Source organism: Heliangelus exortis, chromosome 18, assembly GCF_036169615.1.
Source record: "Heliangelus exortis chromosome 18, bHelExo1.hap1, whole genome shotgun sequence".
Classification (NCBI taxonomy): Eukaryota; Metazoa; Chordata; class Aves; order Apodiformes; family Trochilidae; genus Heliangelus; species Heliangelus exortis.
Genome location: NC_092439.1, coordinates 11200236 through 11219728, shown reverse-complemented (window position 1 = coordinate 11219728; position 19493 = coordinate 11200236). Strand labels below are relative to the sequence as shown.

At 37.2% G+C, this 19493-nt stretch overlaps 1 protein-coding gene and 1 long non-coding RNA gene across 4 annotated transcripts in view; one reads left to right on the top strand and one right to left on the bottom strand.

Moving 5' to 3' along the window:
- Positions 1–19493, top strand: part of PLEKHA7 (pleckstrin homology domain containing A7) — a 118133-nt gene that overhangs the window by 26304 nt on the left and 72336 nt on the right. The window lies entirely within an intron of this gene.
- LOC139804450 (uncharacterized) lies at positions 5505–8302 on the bottom strand. Of its 2 annotated transcripts, XR_011729393.1 has the most exons (3): positions 8218–8302; positions 7689–7798; positions 5505–5574 (listed from the first exon to the last, which is right to left on the bottom strand). It is a non-coding gene; the product is annotated as an uncharacterized lncRNA (long non-coding RNA). The 2 variants fall into 2 exon arrangements; XR_011729392.1 differs by lacking the exon at positions 5505–5574 and having other exon boundaries at positions 7633–7798.

Sequence of the window (19493 nt, the reverse complement as noted above, 5' to 3'; positions counted from 1 at the left end):
AAGGAGAAACAGGAGTATTTCCAGACTTTGAAGTTTTTGATCCTGTGGTAATGAGCAAAATGAAAGCTTAGGAAGAAATTTAATTTCTCACACATACGTTTGGTGAACTGGAAATGAAACCAAACGCTCTTACAATTTTATATGTTTTTATTTTATTTTATTTTATTAAAATTTTATCCGGTAATAAAAAGTGCACGGTGCTTCTGCCTTTTATTGTTTGCACTGCATTTTATTTCAATCAAAAGTTATATTTTTATATGAATACTGTATGTAAATACAGCTCACGTCTGCTTAAGCTCTACAGATGGACTGCTTCCCATTTTGTGTCCTACTTTGCATTCTGCCCTTTTGAGCACACCCACAGCATGGGGAGCAGTGGGAATCATAAAGGCTGCAAAGATCATTTCAATGATGAGAGTAAAGTCAGAGCAGCTTCATGATAAATAATAACCCCCTTCAGCCCCCTTTTCCTCCCAAATTCGGAATTTCGGCTGTAAATGATGCTATTTTCACAAAGGCTTCTGTGTATATCTGCAGCATAACAAAATTAATCCAAAAAACATCTGTATTTTGGGATATGTGGCAGAGAATGTGTTGAGTCTCACAGCCCGCAGGTTGCCTAATACATAACTTTAAATGCACTTCTTAGAGTGCAGTAAGGGAAACACTTCTCTTGCAACTACATTTATTAGGGAGAGCTTTAAGGCAGATCTGATAGAAACAGTGTGACCTACTTAAATTAGCATAACACGTTAGATAATTGTTTTAACATTATTGTTGAGACAGAACAGAGTTACCAGGAACAGAAATGGCATGTATTCTGCTTGCATTCTGTGGAAGTTTGTTACAGAGAAATTTTCAACTTAGTGAAGTGATTGGACCAGAAGTTATTTTCTGTTAAGGAGTTTTTTGAAGGCAGTTTAATAATACAATATAGTAATTCCTGATAATATAGTTACTTTGAAGTACATGGAACACTTCTAGGCTCTTTCAGTAAATCTAGTATCTCATAAAAATGCAGAGTTTCTAATTCATACATCTGAGGAGAAATTTACAGGTTTAATCCACCTATTTCAAAAGTGCTTCAGTTTCTTAACTATTTCCATTAAAATCCTGCTTATAATCACTGTTTCTGCTTTGCTTTTAGTAATTAATCTAAGGAGGGATATTTTCTTGAAAGATTGTATTTAATTTGCCTTTATGTTACAAAATTGTTAACTTTTTCGAGATGGGAGGAAACCCAGAGGGTGATTGATTGCAGACGTCATTATGCAAAGCTGCTGTCATTCCAGTCACTAATGCTGAGAGCTCATTACAATAATAAGCTCTATTAAAACATCAATTTCCTGTTTCTAGAAATTATCAGAGATATAATATTATAGCTTCTCAATAATTGATATTTAAATTTGTTGCCTTTATCTTGAAGTGTGAAGAAACGATGGCACTCTGTGGATGTGTTCATGCTAGGGCATGGCCAGGAGAAAGTGGTTTCAACACCAGCATGCAGTCAGCTGACATTAAATGTTCAAACTTACATCAGTTACTTAAAATGAGTGAATTTTGGTTTGCTTCTCTTAAGCCAGACTGAAGTGACTTAGAGAAGAGTTTTAGTCCTTTTTCTGTGTGTGGATAACGCGTAGGGAGGAAATGATGGCAGTGAGGTAGGCGGTGTTCTGCTCTAATCCTCTTCCCTCCCCTTTCTTTCTTCCCCTGGGCAGAAAGAGAGGAGTGAAGGCGTTAATGATTTTTTCAGCAAATGGGGAGAGGGCAAGCGTGGTCTTTTTTAATGACTGTGCTTCACTTTTGAATGCTTATGAATGCTTCAGGCTTAATTATGAGAATGGGTAATGAGTGACTGAAGTCGACACAGTCTGTAAACAGTGCTATGAAAAAGTATTATCTTAGGTATGTATCAGCATTCAGTCCTTGCAAAAAAGATTGTAATGTTTCACTAGAAAACCTGTTTGTTTTCCTGTATGTTTTATAATGCCTGAATTAATGTTAGGATTTTGTACTGATCTCTTCCCTGCTCTTTAGAGTTTTCCATCCTGGACCTTTAAATGTGCTGTGTATATTTAGTGCCATGTTCTTTGAAGTTTGTTTTGTGATAAGGATACCTGCCTGAAAGTTGAGTAATGTTAGTTATGAATAATTAGTGAATGCTGTATATTCCACTGATAACACTGGGTTTTTCTCAGCACTTAGATTCTAGTTTTATGAAAGATCCTCATGAGAAGGGTAGAATTGTTTCTTGGTCATTGTGGACTTTGCCTTCGAATTCATGATTAATTCTTATCCAAGTGAATAAATGTTTGCCTTATTTCAAAACAGATTTTATTATGGGGGTTGAAGAGAGGAAATACTTGTAATGCCTTCTGAAGTAATGAAATTGCTTTAGCAATCAAAAGCTCAGTTGCAAATTAAATAGTGGCTGATCTTGGAAAATATCTAGGTATTTCTTATAATGGAGAGTCATAGGTATCATTGTCCAGCTTTGAGTTTCTATCCTTTGCATTTTATCCTAATTGTTCTTAGGAAAAGAACAAAAAAAGCCAAGCACCTGATGTTAGGCAGATGTAAACATAAATAATTTCACAGGCTTCAGAGAAGTAATCGAACATCATTACTGTTTTTTATTTGTGTGTGTAAGTCACTTAATGTTTTAAGGGATGGTCTGTTTTCCCTGTTACCTTGCACACTGCCACTATGTGTATTATTTAATTTTTTGGTGTTTCCATAAATATTCTTGCTAGTTTAGAATTCTTTGTGGTTTGCTCAGTTCCTAACAGTGTGGATGGGTTTCAAATGTGTTGTGTATTTTATCATTTGATGGTGAAGTTTATTTTCTTCCACTTCAATATTGTGTCTGAGAGTCGAAATAATAAGAATGTAACAGAATATAAAGGATTCCTTAGTGTTATTTTTTTCATGAGGTTAAAGCATATGCCAAAATTAATTACATGAGCTCTTATACCAACACAGCATGAAGAGTTTAAAGAGTTAACTGTTTAAAAAGACAAGTATGAAGTGTTTACATTTCAGAGAATATGTTAGATTTCTCTTTAGTTTGCAGTGCTGGATTGTCATTTGGTGGCACATGAATTGACCCAGCAAATGGTAAAGTTTTGCTATACAAATTAAATTTCTTGAGTGCAGTGAACAAGTACAAGTATAGTAGGAAGTGCCATCTGTCTAATTAAGCAAATTAAATATTTCTTCAGGGAGGCTTGGATGACATAAACTTGATTAACATTATGTATCCAAAGTTCTGTTATTAACTAAAAAACTCTCACCCTGCTTTTAGTATTTCAGGTGTGCCTCTGGGGGCAAATAGGTAAAGGTTCAGTCTATGTAATACAAGAACCAAGAGATAGCTTGTTTCTTTTTCTTAATGATTGGATTAGAATACTTTAGGATGAGAGTTACAAACAAACAATCTTGAATTGATTTAAATTACAGAGTTCTCAAAAAAATTTGTGTAGTTTTAGGAAAGAATTTGTTTACTTTTCTGTGTTGGAACTTTATTGTTTTCATCCTCATAATGACCTTCAACTGGTTTCAATATGCTGGAGTTGATACTAAAAATATTTTATCAAGAATATTTCAGATTACTTGTAACAGTGATATTAACTGAATGCAAGCCAGCTCTGGTTCAGAAGCCTTAATTAGGAAAGCTTATTTTGGAAGTGGTTTCCTTTATCTCCCTGACCTCTCAGGAGTTTGTACACTACAGTTTATTTTGACTCTTATTCTTTAGAGGCCTGTCAAATTATACAAATTACCAACTTTAAAGTGAAATGACAGTGTTTAATTGGTCCCTAATTGTAACATTTTTCTGTAATCTGAGATGTGGTTTGCACAATTACAAGGCAGTGTAGTTACAGTTTACTTAATAGTAAGAATTTTGAGTAGGTTATTCTGACAGATACAAATTCATCAAGGCTGTTAACATAAAATACATTGAAGTGAAAAAAGACACTGTCCTGTCATGTGGAAGACTCTCATTTATCTTGAAAATCAGAAATAGACTCAATCTTCCTATCTGCAGTCCTACAAGGTGTATCTGGAGCTTCCTCGAGGGCCAGCAAGCTGAAATTTGGAATTGCTTTTATTTGTGTTAGTGAGTTGTGTCTGTTGGAGGGACAAATTCACTGTGTTCTGGCAGCTAAAGTAAATTAAGGCTTATTACAGTCATGGTAGAGAGGAACCTGCCTTCTAAATTCAAAGTTATTAAATAAATTGCCTATAATATCACTACTAAATCACTTTGGTCCAGTTTACATGAACCCATATTTGGAGAAAGGATATATTTCTTGTTGTTTTTAGAAAAAGTTTGTTACTTTAAACCTTCTTTGGCTAAATTTTTTATTATTCAATCCTTTTTGTTAGTTTTCTGTGAGATGTTTTCGTGTCACTTGGCAGGAAGAATTTTTGTCTCTATCCATTATAATTCATTTTTAAGTAGGATCAAGTAGCTTAATCCCATTTCAGGCTCTGTGTATTTTTTTATATAAATGTCATGTCTTCTTGAATGCCTTTTTGTTTGTTTGTTTAGAAGAGTTACATCTGATTTAAGATGGAATTATTTCATACAGTGAGAGAATATAATTTGATTCTCTGGTTTTCTTTGAACTGAAGTGAGGAACACCTGCAATCTGACAGCACATTGAGGCTCTGTGTTTCCCAGTGCAATAAGCAGAGAATGGAATGATCACTCCCAAGTGGCCTTTGAAGAGGGTCATGGGGAGTGGCAGCTCCCAGGAAAAGGGGAAGAGGCAGAGAGGGAGGTGTGAGTGCCACCTTTGGGCACAAAGTCAAGGAAGATGTGCTTTCCATATTAATGGCAATATGTGATTAGTACTTATGGTGTGAATTTTTTACTTGAAGTGGAATGTGTAAGGTCAGTGGGTGCTGTGCAGGCTGCACTGTTAACTGCTGGTAGCTGGAATGACTTTTGGGTTTGCCTTGTGAGTCTCAGTCCTGGGATTGGACTTTGAGCATCTTTACATTCTGTCTGTAGCTAAGTAACTAAGAGCAATTTTATGTCTTGGCTTAAAGTAGCATCTTGCTTAGATGAAAATTCAGGAGTTTCTGCTTTTTTTTATTCTAAATTGGAACAATTAAAAGGATGCTGCTTGTTTGAAGTACCTGAAAGTGGTCATGAGCTTGCTTTTCTCAAGCCTTTCAGCCTATCACTGCTTTTTGAAGTGCAGTCACACCTCACTTAAGTACTGCATACCTTTTCAAGTTGCAGCATTAAATCCTGTGGTGACTGACAGATCAGTTACTTCAGTATTAAGGTCGTTGTAAATTTTGGAACACAGCAGTATTTGTACCTCAAACTTATTTTGTTTAATTTTGTTCCAGCAAAGTAATTCAGTACTACATGGCATACAATGCCAAATAATGGTAATGTGGTTATTTTTAAGTAAGTCTGTTGGCATTAAAACAGGGAAGTAAAACTCAAACAAACATGAGTGCAGCTGAAATGAAACCCACTTTACCTTTTTTATTGGAGGTGGTGTTTGGCAAGCAGGTCTGGATCCCAGGAGTAGTTCTGTACTGTAAGGAAGCCTGCATGAGGAAAGGAACAAAAGGGGCAGTTGGTCAGTGTTGGTTATCATTGTGTGGAGGCTTTTTGGTCCCTACCAGATTTTCTCTTCCCTCTTTCTCCCTCTTATACCACACTTTCCCTTCCTATTTCCATATCTCTAAACTGGTATGATGCTTACCAATCAAGCTTCTGTAGAGATAATTTTAAATTAAGTTTTTGGCTGCCTATTGCCATCTTGCTTATCCCCATCTTTAGATGCCATATAATGTTTCTCCTCCATTTCAAAACTGTGTAGTTTCCACCACATTTTAAAATTTAAATGGCTTTTATATTTAAATTGAAATTTCACAGTAATAATGCTTTTGTTGTGTTAGAGCTAGGAGCAGGAGATTAAAAAAAAAAAAGAAAAAGCTCTATTCTGAATATTCCCACACATCTTTTTTCTCAAATGCTATAGCTGTTTTATCCCTTCATAAATCTTTAATCAGAGGATTTCAATACTTAATTACAAAAAAAATTCTAACCTCGCATCATTCCTTTTCTGTCAGCCAGTATTTTCCTTATTATGTGGATAAGCTAGGCATTAAGGGACTAAGTGTTTTCTGCAAAATGGCATGGCAAGTCACTGGCAGCCTTGAAGACTCCTGGTTTATAAGCCTATAATCTGCTGACTAACAGATACTAACAGCCTTTTCAGCTGGCAAATCAAATGGAAACACCCTAAATCCTGGTTGGGGCTGAAAAGAATTATTCTGAGATGAGAATTGCTGCTTGGATGTGTTAATGCTGTAACTATCAGAATCAAGGAGGCACAAAATTAAAAAAACCGAGAAAATATATAGGATAGAAATGTAAGTGCTATAGGGATGTGCACACATAGACAGCTCATCAGGTCCAACCCCAGCAGTGTAGCAGAATGGCTTGTGTGGCCTTCAGCAGCTGTGGCTGTAGGGGTGAAAGCTGACAGTAGGAATCCTAAATCCCCGGTGAGGTGGCAGGGAAAGGGGGCTCAGACCTGATAGAGCTTTCCCTTCCTCTCACATGCACCCAGACTTTTTTTTTTGCTGTTAGTTATGTAGGTTTTGAGTTTCATGGGTTTTGGAATAAATGCTCTGTATTAGACATGAAAGAGATTCTGTTTGTAAAAACTGCTTTTTCAAATCTCCTTGTAAAAAGTCAGCTGATACCAGGAGATCATTTGTGCTTGAATTGCATTTTCAAGCTTTATCTTAATAGCCAGGAGAGGTATAAAAAAGTTCTGCAAAATAACATGCCCAGAAGCTTGTTTGGTTCTCTTGGATCAATTGGGCTTAAAAAAAATTACTTGTGTGGGCAAACTGTGCTCTCTTTGTGTTATCCTGGCATTTTTACAGAACTTCAAAAATTGGTGCCATATTCAGTGACTGATGGTATCTGCCTGTTATTCTGTGTGCAAGTGTAAATTTCATTTGTTATGTAAAATGACCTGGGATTCCTGAAGTTGTAGCTGGTGGGAATAGTCAGTGACTGAGCTCTGTGTGAGCATGTGCAGAGCTAACTGATAAACATTCCCATTTTTTGAGTACCAAGCCCTTATTCTGTACTCTGCAATTGTGGTTTTTTTGTTTGTTTGTTTGCTTGTTTTTTTCCTCTACTATTTCATCTTCATTTGAAATGTTGTTGCCATATTTCTCAATTTTATTTTTTTTACACCTGGAGGTATAAGGCAATGTAAAACATCACAGTGCTGTTAAAACACTATAGAGCAAGTTCAGTTGTTTGGACAAGAAACTGAACATTTCACTGAGATCAGATTTAGTTTTAAATTTAGGATGTGTTAAAGGTAGAAGAACAAGCCCCTGTTTCTTTAAGTCAGACTTCAAGAGGTACCTAGAACAGTTGCACTTTTGCACCATTTTTCTAATGACTGAGATGTCACGGCAAACTTGAGATAAACCAAATGAAATCAGTTCAGGTTTTTTCCAAACCTGAGAAACAAAGCAAAACAATATGATAGATAAATAATGTATCACAGGGTAGAGGTATTAAATTTAACATCTTAATGTTTTCCAGTGTAGCTAACACAGATGATGGAATAATTTTACTTGTGCTTTATTTGATATTTTGCCACACTTCACGTGGGGTCACTGTGCACCTTTAAGAGCAGTGTAGGCAGATGATCATTTCAGTCTGCTTGACATTGGTTGTGCCACTGGGCTGTACTTTGCCTGCTCAGGCCTTCCTTCTTTCCAGTTGTCTTTTCTTCTGAAAAAGGCCAAAAAAACTTCCACGTAACTCACCATAGTACTGTGTATCAAAAGAAATCTCACCTTTTATATTTCTTAAGCTGTAGTATGAGTATGAATGCATGCACATAATTTTATTTCTGTATTCAGTAGCTTAAATAATGTGGTTTAAGATTCTGTTTGCTGTCCTTCCCACCTGCTTTTCCCATTGCTGAGAGGGGTGTAGCATGGGTAGGGCTCTTTTTTTGCAGGGGAGAACTCAGTCTGATTATATTTTTTTGTACCACTGTGCTGTGCAGCGCTGTTGCCGTTCAGACAGCAACACGTTTTGTACCTCCAACCGAAATTTTTAAAAGGCGTTTGTGTCCCTGAATTCAAGGTCACGGATCTCGTGTGTTTTCAAGGAAATTCTTGTCATAGGCTAAACCCGCGGTTCACCTGCAGTCTGGCTCTCGGTGAGCTGCTGGGAGGGATTTGCGGCACTGGCACGAAGTTGTGCTGGTTGCTGGCTGCCAGCCAGGGCCGGGCTGCTCGGGGAGCGCAGGGAGAGCTCAGCCTCTCGCCAGCCGGAAAGGCACCGAGGGCTCGCAAGAAGAATGCGGTGCAGGGTTTCATCTCGAGTCCAAACCGCCGGGCTGGCCTTGCTTCACTGAAACAATTGCGTGGTGATGATTTTGTCGTGTGTGATGTCATGGGGGTGTTGGCTTTCAGGAATTTCACTACCGAGGAAGCAGTTTGATTTCAGACAGGATCTTCGAGACCTCCGAATATGCGCTGGGGTTCTTCTTAGTTACCTGTGAGCAAATGGTACAGATGGATACATACATACTTTTAACATTTTATTTTATTTACTATTTTTGTGCAAGGAATTAGCATATGGAATATAGAAGCGATTTAAGTGGATACAATACCTGAAGGCAATGTCAAGTCAGTCTGGATTTTCAAACTCTGTTTCTCTGCCGGGATATCCATTCTTCCAGGTGCCATGCAGGTATCTCGTGGTTTAAGTTTTATGTTTTAATGCACTTGCATATGGAGCTGTAGCACGATGCTTTGTGCTAACAGATTTTTGTTTCCGTTTCTTTGTTCTGTGAAAAAAAATTATGAAATCAGAGCGTTAAGAAGGTGAAAAGCATAAATACAGTTTTAGAATGCTTTGTGCCTGACTTTATAATTGGGTTTGCATTTACTTAGTGAGTATTTTTTTTATTTCTAAACATAGCAAATATTGTAAGAGTTTTTCTAACTGGAAAAATGAAGTTGTAACCCTGGAGATATTTTTTTTTTTAGAGTTATGTATTAAGATATTTCAGTTATTTACTAGGAACCAGTTCTCTACAGTGTTGAAAACTGGAATTATACAGACTTCTAGAAATAAAAGTAATTTTAACTCTTTTAGTGCAGAATTGCATAAGGTAGATAAAAATACTTTCACTGTCATTTTAAGAAAATTGACAAAAAAGTACATATGTAGAAAGGTGATAAAAGATAGCATTGCAGTAAAGCTTAACCATATAAGCTTATTGTTGGTTTATCTTTTTGATTCACATCTCATTATGTTAAGAAACCTTCCCTCTGAGAGTGATATTTGTCTAACAGTTTTCTAGTGAATGGGTAGGGTTCTAACCATGAAATTACTGTTCCCGCTGTAGTTGAAGGCTGTAATATTGTGTAATAATTAGAGGGAATGTGTTATAATACTTCTGACTGAAAGATCTCAGGTTTCTGGCACACCTTAATAAAGGAATGGAATCTCTGTTTCTTGTGTCTAAACCTGAAGTCCCTGCCTTTCATGCTGCAATGATAACAGAGGGAGGGGAAAATCAGAGCAGGAAGAGGAGCTTTGTGCTATTACTCATCTTTCTGGAAGACATTTGAAGAGTAGAATAAGAGAATAAGTTAATTATTACCATGTTCATATCTAGAGAATGAACCTGGCAAATACTTTTTATAAGCTGCAGCATATACAGTGGTATGGGTTAGTTTTTGCAGAATGCCCTGATAGTCATTTATGAGTAGGAACTCAAGTGGTTCTGTGTGGTGTTCATTTAACCACTTTTCTGTGTTTCTGGAAATAAATTCCTGCACTTACTTGCATATTTGTATCTCTGTAGCACTACCAGGCTGTCTTGGCAAAGGTAGCAGAAAGCTTTTAACGAAACCGGATTTAGTCATTGAGAGGTCAATCACTGTGACTGCTCATGGGTGTCCTTTGGCCTAACTCTGAAGGTGTTGTCCTTTGGCCTAACTCTGAAGGTGTTGTCCTTTGGCCTAACTCTGGAGGTGTTGTCCTTTGGCCTAACTCTGGAGGTGTTGTCCTTTGGCCTAACTTTGAAGGATGCTGAAGTCTGGCAGCCTTTCTGTTTTTTCTCACCTTTTTTGTGATAGTAGGCATGAATAAGCTGTAAATTTAAGATGGTGGAAATTCAATGAATGGCAGCTGATGTAAAAGGCTTCTTTTCTCAGAAGTATGTTAGATCATTAGTCAAATACATACATTTTCAATCCTACTACTTCAGATCAAAATCACCAGAGATTACTACCAACTCCCTGCTTTTGCCAGTGACCTTCTGGACAGAGTGAAGGTCTCATCAGCGAGTTCCAAGTCCTCAACTTTCTGTTCTGAAAAGAGAGAGACTGAATTCCTGAACTTCTGGATCCCTGTTGTTAACTTTTTTTTAATCCATTCCTCTGTGTTTCTTATGTGTTTTCAAATAGTTATTCTCCATTTCAATAAAGCCTGTGTTTAATAATTTTCAGATTAGATAACGAGTTCCTGTGGTATGCAGTTGAGATCATTAGATCCTATTTTATGTATGTAGAATTGGGTGGACTTATTTTCTTTAATCACTGAGTCATTCTGACTTGTGACTGTTTTTGTACTGGTACTATAAAGAGAAATTCTTTACATTGTGTACAGCCACTGATAACTTGACAGCTCCAGCTGTGTAAGATGAGTATTCCTTCAGTCATTTTACACATCCTCAATGCAGAACTTTTCTTCAGAATAGTAACATGTTTGTTTCTGTCTGGGGAGAAATTTAATTTACTAACACAGGACTGAATTGAGACTTTTATTTCACTCTAGTTGTTGTATTCTGGTGAGTGGATTTTTTCCAGTAAAATAAATAGGCAGTGAGAGTACTGTTTATCATAATTGGTTTGTTATATCCATGTTGTGGGAAGGGCCAGTATGCATGATGTAGAGTTTCTTTTTTGACAGAGACATTAATCAAATATGAAGGATAGAATAAAAGTCTTGAACAGAGTTCTGGAAAAGTTCTTTTTTTCAGGAAACTTTGTCTTTTATGTAGACAAAATTAATTTTTGAGCAATCAGAATTGTCAGTCTCCAAAACTCCATCACTGAGGGTGGCAAAATGTCTTGGTTGGCTGTGAATCATGGAATTGCCTAAATCAGTTCACCTGGGGATCGGTGTTTCTGGGCCATATTGTAACTCATTTGTGGTATTCATGCAATTCAGGGTTGGAATTTCCTGGGAGCTTTTCCATTTTTAAACAAAATTTATTGATTAATATAATTTATGTTAAGATTGATAAGTTAATTGTTGTTTCTTTTATGGCACAGCATCAGAGATCTGATCCAGATATCAGTTGTAGAAAACACCCCAGGGGATTGAAAAACTCTTCCTCAAGTAATTGATTGTCTTTTTTTACAGATTTGGTATTTATTATAGAAATGTTGCCATTTATGATTCCTGTACTTTAGGATAAGTAGCAGGAAATATGAAGTGAGTATTGGTGGTTAAACAGCAGCCAAACATGCAAGTAAACCTGGTAGGTGTCATCTCGTAGCAGGTAGAATGGTATTTGCCAGGAAGTTTGTATTTTATCACCTGCCTCATGTCATAATGTCTTTCTTTCATATGTCCTCTAGTGGAGAAGGAAGTCTGTTCAAAAGTCTTTGAAAATATGCTTTTATGATTTGATTTTCATAAACTTAATCAGTAGAGATTAAACACAAAGTTTTATCTGGGAGAGCTTGTAAAAGCTGTGCTCGTGTCTCATTCCCAGTTACCCTGGTATGGCAAGAGACCTTTTCTGTAAGAACATTTGCTATTTCTCTTTGCTTTAGGCTGCTAGAGGAGAAGATGGTTCAGCCTTACAAGTTTTTCTTTGGCAAAGAGAAAAGGAAAGAGATGTAGTATCCTAGCCACATTTTACAAGAGAGGCCAGAGCTTTCAGCTCCATGTGGATAATAGCAGATTGGAGCCATTTTAGAAAATGGTCATAGGTTGTTTTTGTCTCAAAAATACATTCAAAACTAATTTTGAGTAGGAGGACTTATTTTGAATAGGAGGAGTTACATCTCTTTCCTCATATGGAAACATCAGGTAACAGAAAATCCAACCCTGTGTCAGCTATGGACCAAGTCCTGGTGTTTCTGTAAGGAAGTTGGAGTTCTGCTGGGGCACTGTCATACTCTTCAGAAACTTCCTTTTTAGAAAGAATCATCTTGTTTCTGACACATAGGGTTCAAGACCTGGGTGTTCTGCATAGTTGAGAGATCTTACAGTTTTCAACAGTCACATTCAAAGCAGCAAAGCAGTATTTAGGGTTTATCAGGGTTTATTCTTTGGTTCCACCTGTATCAGAGCCTTCTGCAGCCCTTTGTAATACTGGGATTTATTTTCTAGGGAGGCTGGTAGAAACCATGGTCACAATATTAGGCTGATTTTCCTTGGAATCATACATTTTGTTATATGCTTTCTGTCTGCTAAAAAAAGGGGGGAAGCTATCCAGTGGGGAGAGTGAAAACTTGGGAATTCAAGATGAGTCAATTCTATGTGTGCAGTTGATTTCAAATGCAGTCATGCAGATCCCATCCTGTCATAGCAGTATTGTAAGTAACCTATAATAACTTAAAATAAGTAGCAAACTGCCAGTGCTTAAATGTGGAAAGTGAAAGGATTTTTCATCATTAAGCTGCTGCTTTTCCTCTGAGGAGGCAGCTGCTGCCCACTTCAAATTTTGGTCTTTAATGAGCGTGCATTTCTTAAAAAAAAATAATAAATTCTGCCATAGTTTGAGATGAAGGAATAAATCTTGATCGCTTCTGTGTTGTAGAGTGTTCGGAGACACTGCTTTTAAAGAAACAAGACTGTTACTGAGTTTTCTGTGTAGCATAATCTGACAATTTTGTAGCACAGTCTGTCAAGTTTAGCGAATGAAATTTTTGAGAAATAATGAGGTCTGGCAAATAGCAATCGATACTAACAACAAAAACTGCATTATTGGTTTCTTTGGTACTGTTAAAGTCATAGATAACTATTTAATATTGCTCTTCTGGATATTCAGCAGTATGCATGTGTTTGACAGGGATTCACAGTTGCATTTTTAAATAACTATATCAGGTAAGCAAAACTTTTTTTTTTTTTTTTTTTTTTTTCCCCATTGTTGGTTCAGAGCTGTTCCCTTTCACCTGTAGAGAGAAGAGTAGGGGAAAAGGGAAGGCAGAGTTTTTGTCAAAAATCGACAGAATAAATGCAAAAACGTGGTGTACTAAATTCCAGGTGCTCTTAGAAGCTTTTCCCCATATCATTTGATTTTTATTAGAGAACTGTAGACTTATAGAATGCCAGGTTAGATGGGACATCAAGGTTCATCTGGTCCAACTTTTCTAGGTAGAAACACAGTTTAGGTACATTGCCCAACAGCTCATCAGGCTGTCTTAAAATTACTCTGTTGAGTAATTCACCACTTCTCTGGGGAGATGATTCCAATGTCTGACTGTTCACATAGTGAAAAATTGTCTTCTGAAGTCAAATTGGGGTCTCCCCAGGAGTAACTTGGGCCCATTATCCCTCATCTTTTCCGTGTGACTCCTTGTAAAAAGGGAGTCTCCATCTGCCTGGCAGCCACCCTTTAAGTACTGGAACATGGCAATAAGGTCTCCTCAAAGCTTTCTTTTCTCCAGGCTGAGCAAACTCAGTTCTTTAAGTTCAGCCTGTCCTCATATGGTGGATTTCCCAGTGCTTTGATAATTTTTGTGGGCATTCTCTGGACCCTCTCAAGCTTGAGAGCTTTTTAATATATTTTTTGTATATGTCTATAACAATGTAGCTATCATGTTAGGAGAGGGAGATCAGTCAGCTTTTACATGGGTAATTCCTTGTTCAGGACTTGAAAAGAAATAGTGAAGAAGTTATCTAGCAATTCCTAGCTATCTCCTTTTTATCCAAAAAGGAGTATATTAAATTCATATTTAAGTAAGAGAGGGAATGATCAGAGTCTGAAGACAGTTTTATATATTTTATTTTCTGCAGTCTGTAAAATGTGGGCAGGCTATTTTTATATTAAAATGTTTTGAGCATGATATAACTGATTTACAGGCAAATGTAAAGATTGCTCTTAAGCAAAAAAAAAAACAACCAACCACCTCTTTTTCTAAGGAACTTCATGATGAGAATGTCAGCAGTTATTTGGGCTTGACAGAGCAAACAACACATTAAAAACCTTCACATAATAAAAAGTAACTCATTAAGCAAGACTGAACTTGAAAAAAGAGTTTTGCTTGCAGGGAATAAATCTTAAGTACAGGCTGCTCTCTGAGAAGACAATGATAGGAAAGCTGCTAAAGATGAGGCAGGTTGCAAGGTGACCATCTCTCTATTTTTTCCAGAAGACAGAAGCACAAAATCATGAGAGATGTTGATTAAGGTGTGGAATGGTCCTGAGTGACTTCTCTCTGTTTCCTTAGAAAAATGGAGCTGGATAAGAAGGCTTTGCTTACAAAATACCTCTGGTATGGCAAGTCTGTTCTCTTTGCCTGATCTCCTACCTCCCCTTTTTTTTTCTCACTCTAGTGAGCAAGAAATCTTTAAGTCTCCCTTATTTTGTCATGTCTGAGCTGGGAATAAAAAACCTGAGCCCTGAGCAGGTGGCCAGTAGGTTGACAGAACCCTTCTCATCTACAGCTCAGCTGTGAAACTGAACATCTTGGTGCTGCCCCAGAGTTAAGTTGGGCACTTGTGGAACTGGTGCCAGTGGTACATGTGAGTGTCACTGATGCTGAGCTCTGTTGGGTATTGCAGTCTTTAGGCAGGTGTGTCACTTCTGGCTGGCTTAACCCACCTTCCCTTCTGGCTCTCCAGGTCTCTTTCCACACTGGAAGCGTGGCTGGGGTTACACTTGCTGGTGAGGGTGAAATCAGGTGAATGGGTGGCAGATTGCAACAATTAATTATAAATCATTCTGTCAGAAAAGAGGAAAGTGAGGAAAAATGTGAGCATGCTGGTAATGTTCTCTATTAAAGAGTCCTTAAAAGCAGACAAAAGTATAAACTGCCTGTGATGCAAACCAATAGCTGTGATGTGGATTACTTTTCTAATTAATTCTGGCTGAAACTTTGAATAATGCTTCTTGTTTATTTTCTGCTATCTGGTATTTCAGGCTCTTTTGCACAGAAATGTAATTGTAGTTGTTCTAATGACATAGATATTTGGCCAGCAGAACCAGTTACATCAAGTTGTGTTACTATTCTCTTAGCTGCTATTTTCTACCTAATTCTTCATCATAAAAAAGGAAAATGTCTAGTGTAACTGGAGATTCAGATGTAAAATCTTTTTTACTTCCAGTATTCTGAGGATGTCAGCATGAAAGGGCAGTTTGTTCCTTTATTTTTGGAACATAGTTCGTTATTTCTTTTCTTTTAGAGGAATCTGTGCATGTGTGTGTTGGGAAACAAAATTGTTCTGTAATTAGAAATGTGCACTGACTTGGTTTCCTGAATGATGATCAGTTCTTCTCTTCTTTCCATTACCATTTATACCTCAGGAGTTGAGTGTGTTTAGGAGTCTAGAGTATCCAGTAAAATGTACATCAAAGAACCACCCTGTAATGCTGAACCACTCCTAATAAGTTGGTTTTGCAAATTAAATATGGAAACAAACTGTGTCTTTGAAATTGAGCCTAAAGAGAAATACTCTTATTTTTAGTGTACATAAAGGAAACCTTGACTAGAATAGATACTGCAGTTTAAAGGATGGTTCTAGAAATGGTCTTGGATTGCACAGCATTTACTTGATAATTTGAGAAATGTGAACCAGAAAAAAAACTTGAAGCACTGGCAGAAAATTTGGAAGGCGTAAATTTGCAATTTTCTTCCTGATGCAAATTTAAAATTTATTAAATCAGAAATAAGGGCAATGCAGAAGCTATTTTTAAAACAGTCAACTAATACAGTGATTTATGTTCGAACTTGAATGTCAGCTAATATTTGAATTATAACAAATTGTTGGATAGTATCTATTCAAATAAGGTGTAGATTATATTTAGTCTCACTTTTTATGCCGTTATTTTTGTCAAGTGTATGATTTATGACATTGTTAAACCAGTTTCATGAGTCCAGCAATTCATTTGAAGGGCATCTTCCTGCAGAAAATTAGCATAAATTTGAGCACTTAGTAAATTGGTACTAATACATATTTGATTTCTAGATTTTTTTTTTTTTTTTTTTTTCAGAAAATAGACTACATCTTTCTCCCATGCTGTGGAGAGACATTTAAAGTTAAAGACACTTACACAAAACAGTCAGTCCTGTTGACTTTTAAATGCCTCTCTACAGTGCTGAGATGACTGCATTGCAGATAAAGCTGAGGATGGGAGCCTTTTCAAAATTTACTTCAGGTTTTCAGCTCCTGTGAGGGGTTTCATTTACTCCTAATGTTAGATAAGGAGTAATCATTTGCTGAAGAAAATCACAGTGGAGAACTGAGGTCAGATCCTCATGTTGGGGGCACCAGGACACTCCATAACCATGCCTTTTCCCAGCGTGTCTGTCTTGGGTACAGCTTGTCCCAGGTGAGACATGAGGTGGCATAGAGTGCTTTCTCAGCAATTGAGGCCCATGTAATTTTCAGACATTGTTGTGCTTTAGTCTCTTTCCTTGGGAACTGGTGGATGTTGTACTGTCAAGTGTGGATTGCTGTGACATTACTGATGTTGGTTCTGTCTGCCCTGTGGCTACCATCTCCTCCTGAAATGGGAGAGCTCCTGGGACAGGGTCTCTGCTGCTTTCTTTTACTCTTCAAATTCTAGCTGTGCCTGCAGTTTGCAACCCCTTCCCCTAAAATGCTGAAGACCTGTTCCCTTTCACTTAGGATTTTCAGAGCCTCCTGTTAAGAGGCTTTGTCTTTCTGCAGTGTTATAATAACTTCTTAAAGCTCTGTAGCACTTTCCCTCCTCTTCCTTATTTCCATGTAAGTAATCCACATTTTACCTTCTGCTTTAACTACATCATCTGTTTTAAAAAAAAATCCCTTTCTTGGCTCTCCTGTTAAACTGCATCAAGTTCAAGCTTGTCTGTCTTGCTCTAAGACATGTCATTAGCTCTGTCCTCACTCTGGTTTCTTACCAGGTTACTCCCTCTGTTTAAGTCTATTCAAATGTGGCTATAGTAAAAATGATTTGGTTTATGGTTGTCTGCTGTTGACTAGGTAAGACTTTAGATTTGAATTATGCCCTGGTTTACAGACCTTGTGTTAATGGTAATTATTCACTTACTACTGTTCTGAAAACTTAACTGTCTTGTCTTTCTCAGTTTCTCTTGGCTTTTACTGATTTCCCTCCCCTCCTCATGTCTCATTTTGGGTAAAAACTAAAGTGTTGCCCTTCATTTTCCTACTACCGTTCTGTCCTTTCCATTGCTCTAAAAGTTGATTGAAGGGAAATAAAAGACAAACCTGGAGTATTACCCATAATTGTGGAATCATTTAATTGTGCCTTTGTCTTCTGTTAGTGTGATGTGAGGGAAGGTGGGTTCCAGGTGATGTCAGAGTTCCCAAGAGTTTATCTGTTCTAAGTTGTTCAACTAATGAGAAGTCAGCATGCATATACAGGTTACAGAAATGTATGTATATTGTTTTTCAGGTCAGATGGACTTTAAAGAGAATGATTTTGAGATGTGTCTGCAAGATACTTCTGTTGTTTTAGCTCCAGCTTGTGTGAGCTGAGCTGGGGTGTCTGAAGCACAGCTAGCAAGTGCTGATACAGCTTTTGGATGGAGAAAGATGCAGTCAAATTTTTTTTCTGATTCTGGCTATTACAGAAAGCTTACAGGCAGATTTATTTTCTCCATGCATTGTTACCATAGATGGATAAAATGTAGAGTATTTTGAATGTGGCCTGTGTCAGCTTGCAAAACTAAAGTCTGAGTTCACAGTTCAGGACAGCTCCAGTTGAGGAAAAGTGGCACAGATCTATTAATGCCTGCTAGGAGTCTTTTATGTTCTTTCACTGGCAGAGTATTTTTATTTTATGGATTTATTGCTGCTGCCTGCTGAACCTGCCTTATTTTCATGTGCTGAAAACATTAGGCAAATCTGCAGTGGATTTGCTAATGTAAACTTTTTTATTGCTATGCACCATGAGCCTTGCTGTCACTCCATTGTGCTTTCTCCTTCTTTTCTTTTCTTCTTGCTCTCACCCTGCTGGATCATGGTTTGCTGTATTTCAGATGCTGAAAGCTCCTAAGATAAGCCCCTTATTTTAAAGCACAAGCTGTTCCGAAAACCTCAGTTGTTTAAATGTCATAATTTTCCATGTTTTATACCCTAAAGAGCTAAGCTATTGAATGCTGGTTCTCAGTAAGTTTGCATAGTCTGCTTACTGCATTGATTTGAAAGAAACTTCCAGTGTGGTTCAATAATAATATTAACATAGATTAAAATTTTCTTCTAAAACATCCTCTACTCTTTCCAGATTCAGATTAAACTTGGGTAGGGTGTGGTTTATCAAAGTTAACAAGCAGACTCCCATAATTTCTGTTTTTTTGTATTATGACAGTGAATATTTAGAAGTTGGAAGCATCACAGATCTGTAGTAAGTTTCAGCTTTTCTTCTTTTCTACTTCAGTACAGGACAGGTTAGGAACTGCAAAAAGTGGGCTTAGGTTCTTGAAGCAATGCTGCTGCCTAGTTAGTTGGGTTAAGTAGTTGTGTCCCAATACAAGAATCTATTCTCTGATGTGTTATTTTTAAATTATTGCCTTCTCATTGGTTGTTTTTCCAGTTGTTAATACCCTCACTGTTTGTTTTTCTTGACAGTTTATTCAGCTTCTCATTGCATCATTCATGGACTATTAAGCCCAGCTTGAATATGAGCCAGAAGCTTTCTGGTGAAGTGATCATAGTTAATCTGCAGATCCTTGTTAAGTGCTCTGATTTGGAAGGGGAGATCTGTAGGTGTTAGGACATGTGTCTTGGATCCAAGCCATAAGTGTTTATAAACTTTATAGCAGACTGATGAAATATTTGCAACCTTCACTGGAGCCCAGCTGAAGGCTCCATCTATTATGCAAGTTTCTTTGGTTCAAGTTTAGAAATTTAACTCAGATGGTTGGATTTGTTATTTTAAAGAATGGCTTTGCTTTCTGGGCAATGGAAAGCAAAACTGCTTTAGAGCAGATTCATAAACTCATATGCATGGATTGTCTCATGAATCTTAATTTGAATGTACCAGTTGCTTTAACTGGACCATTCCATTAGTCAGCCTGGTACGTGGCAATATCTATCTTGAAAACTTGGAAGTCAGAGCTGTGCAAACAAACCATGCTCACTCAGTGCTAAGGCCATCCTTGTTTGCTGCAAAGCACCAGCACTCTGCAAAGATGTTTCAAAGAATGTGTATTATGTTTTCTGCCTCTTTGGGTAACTGAGTTTTGGTGCTGATACATTAAATTACACAGGAATCTGA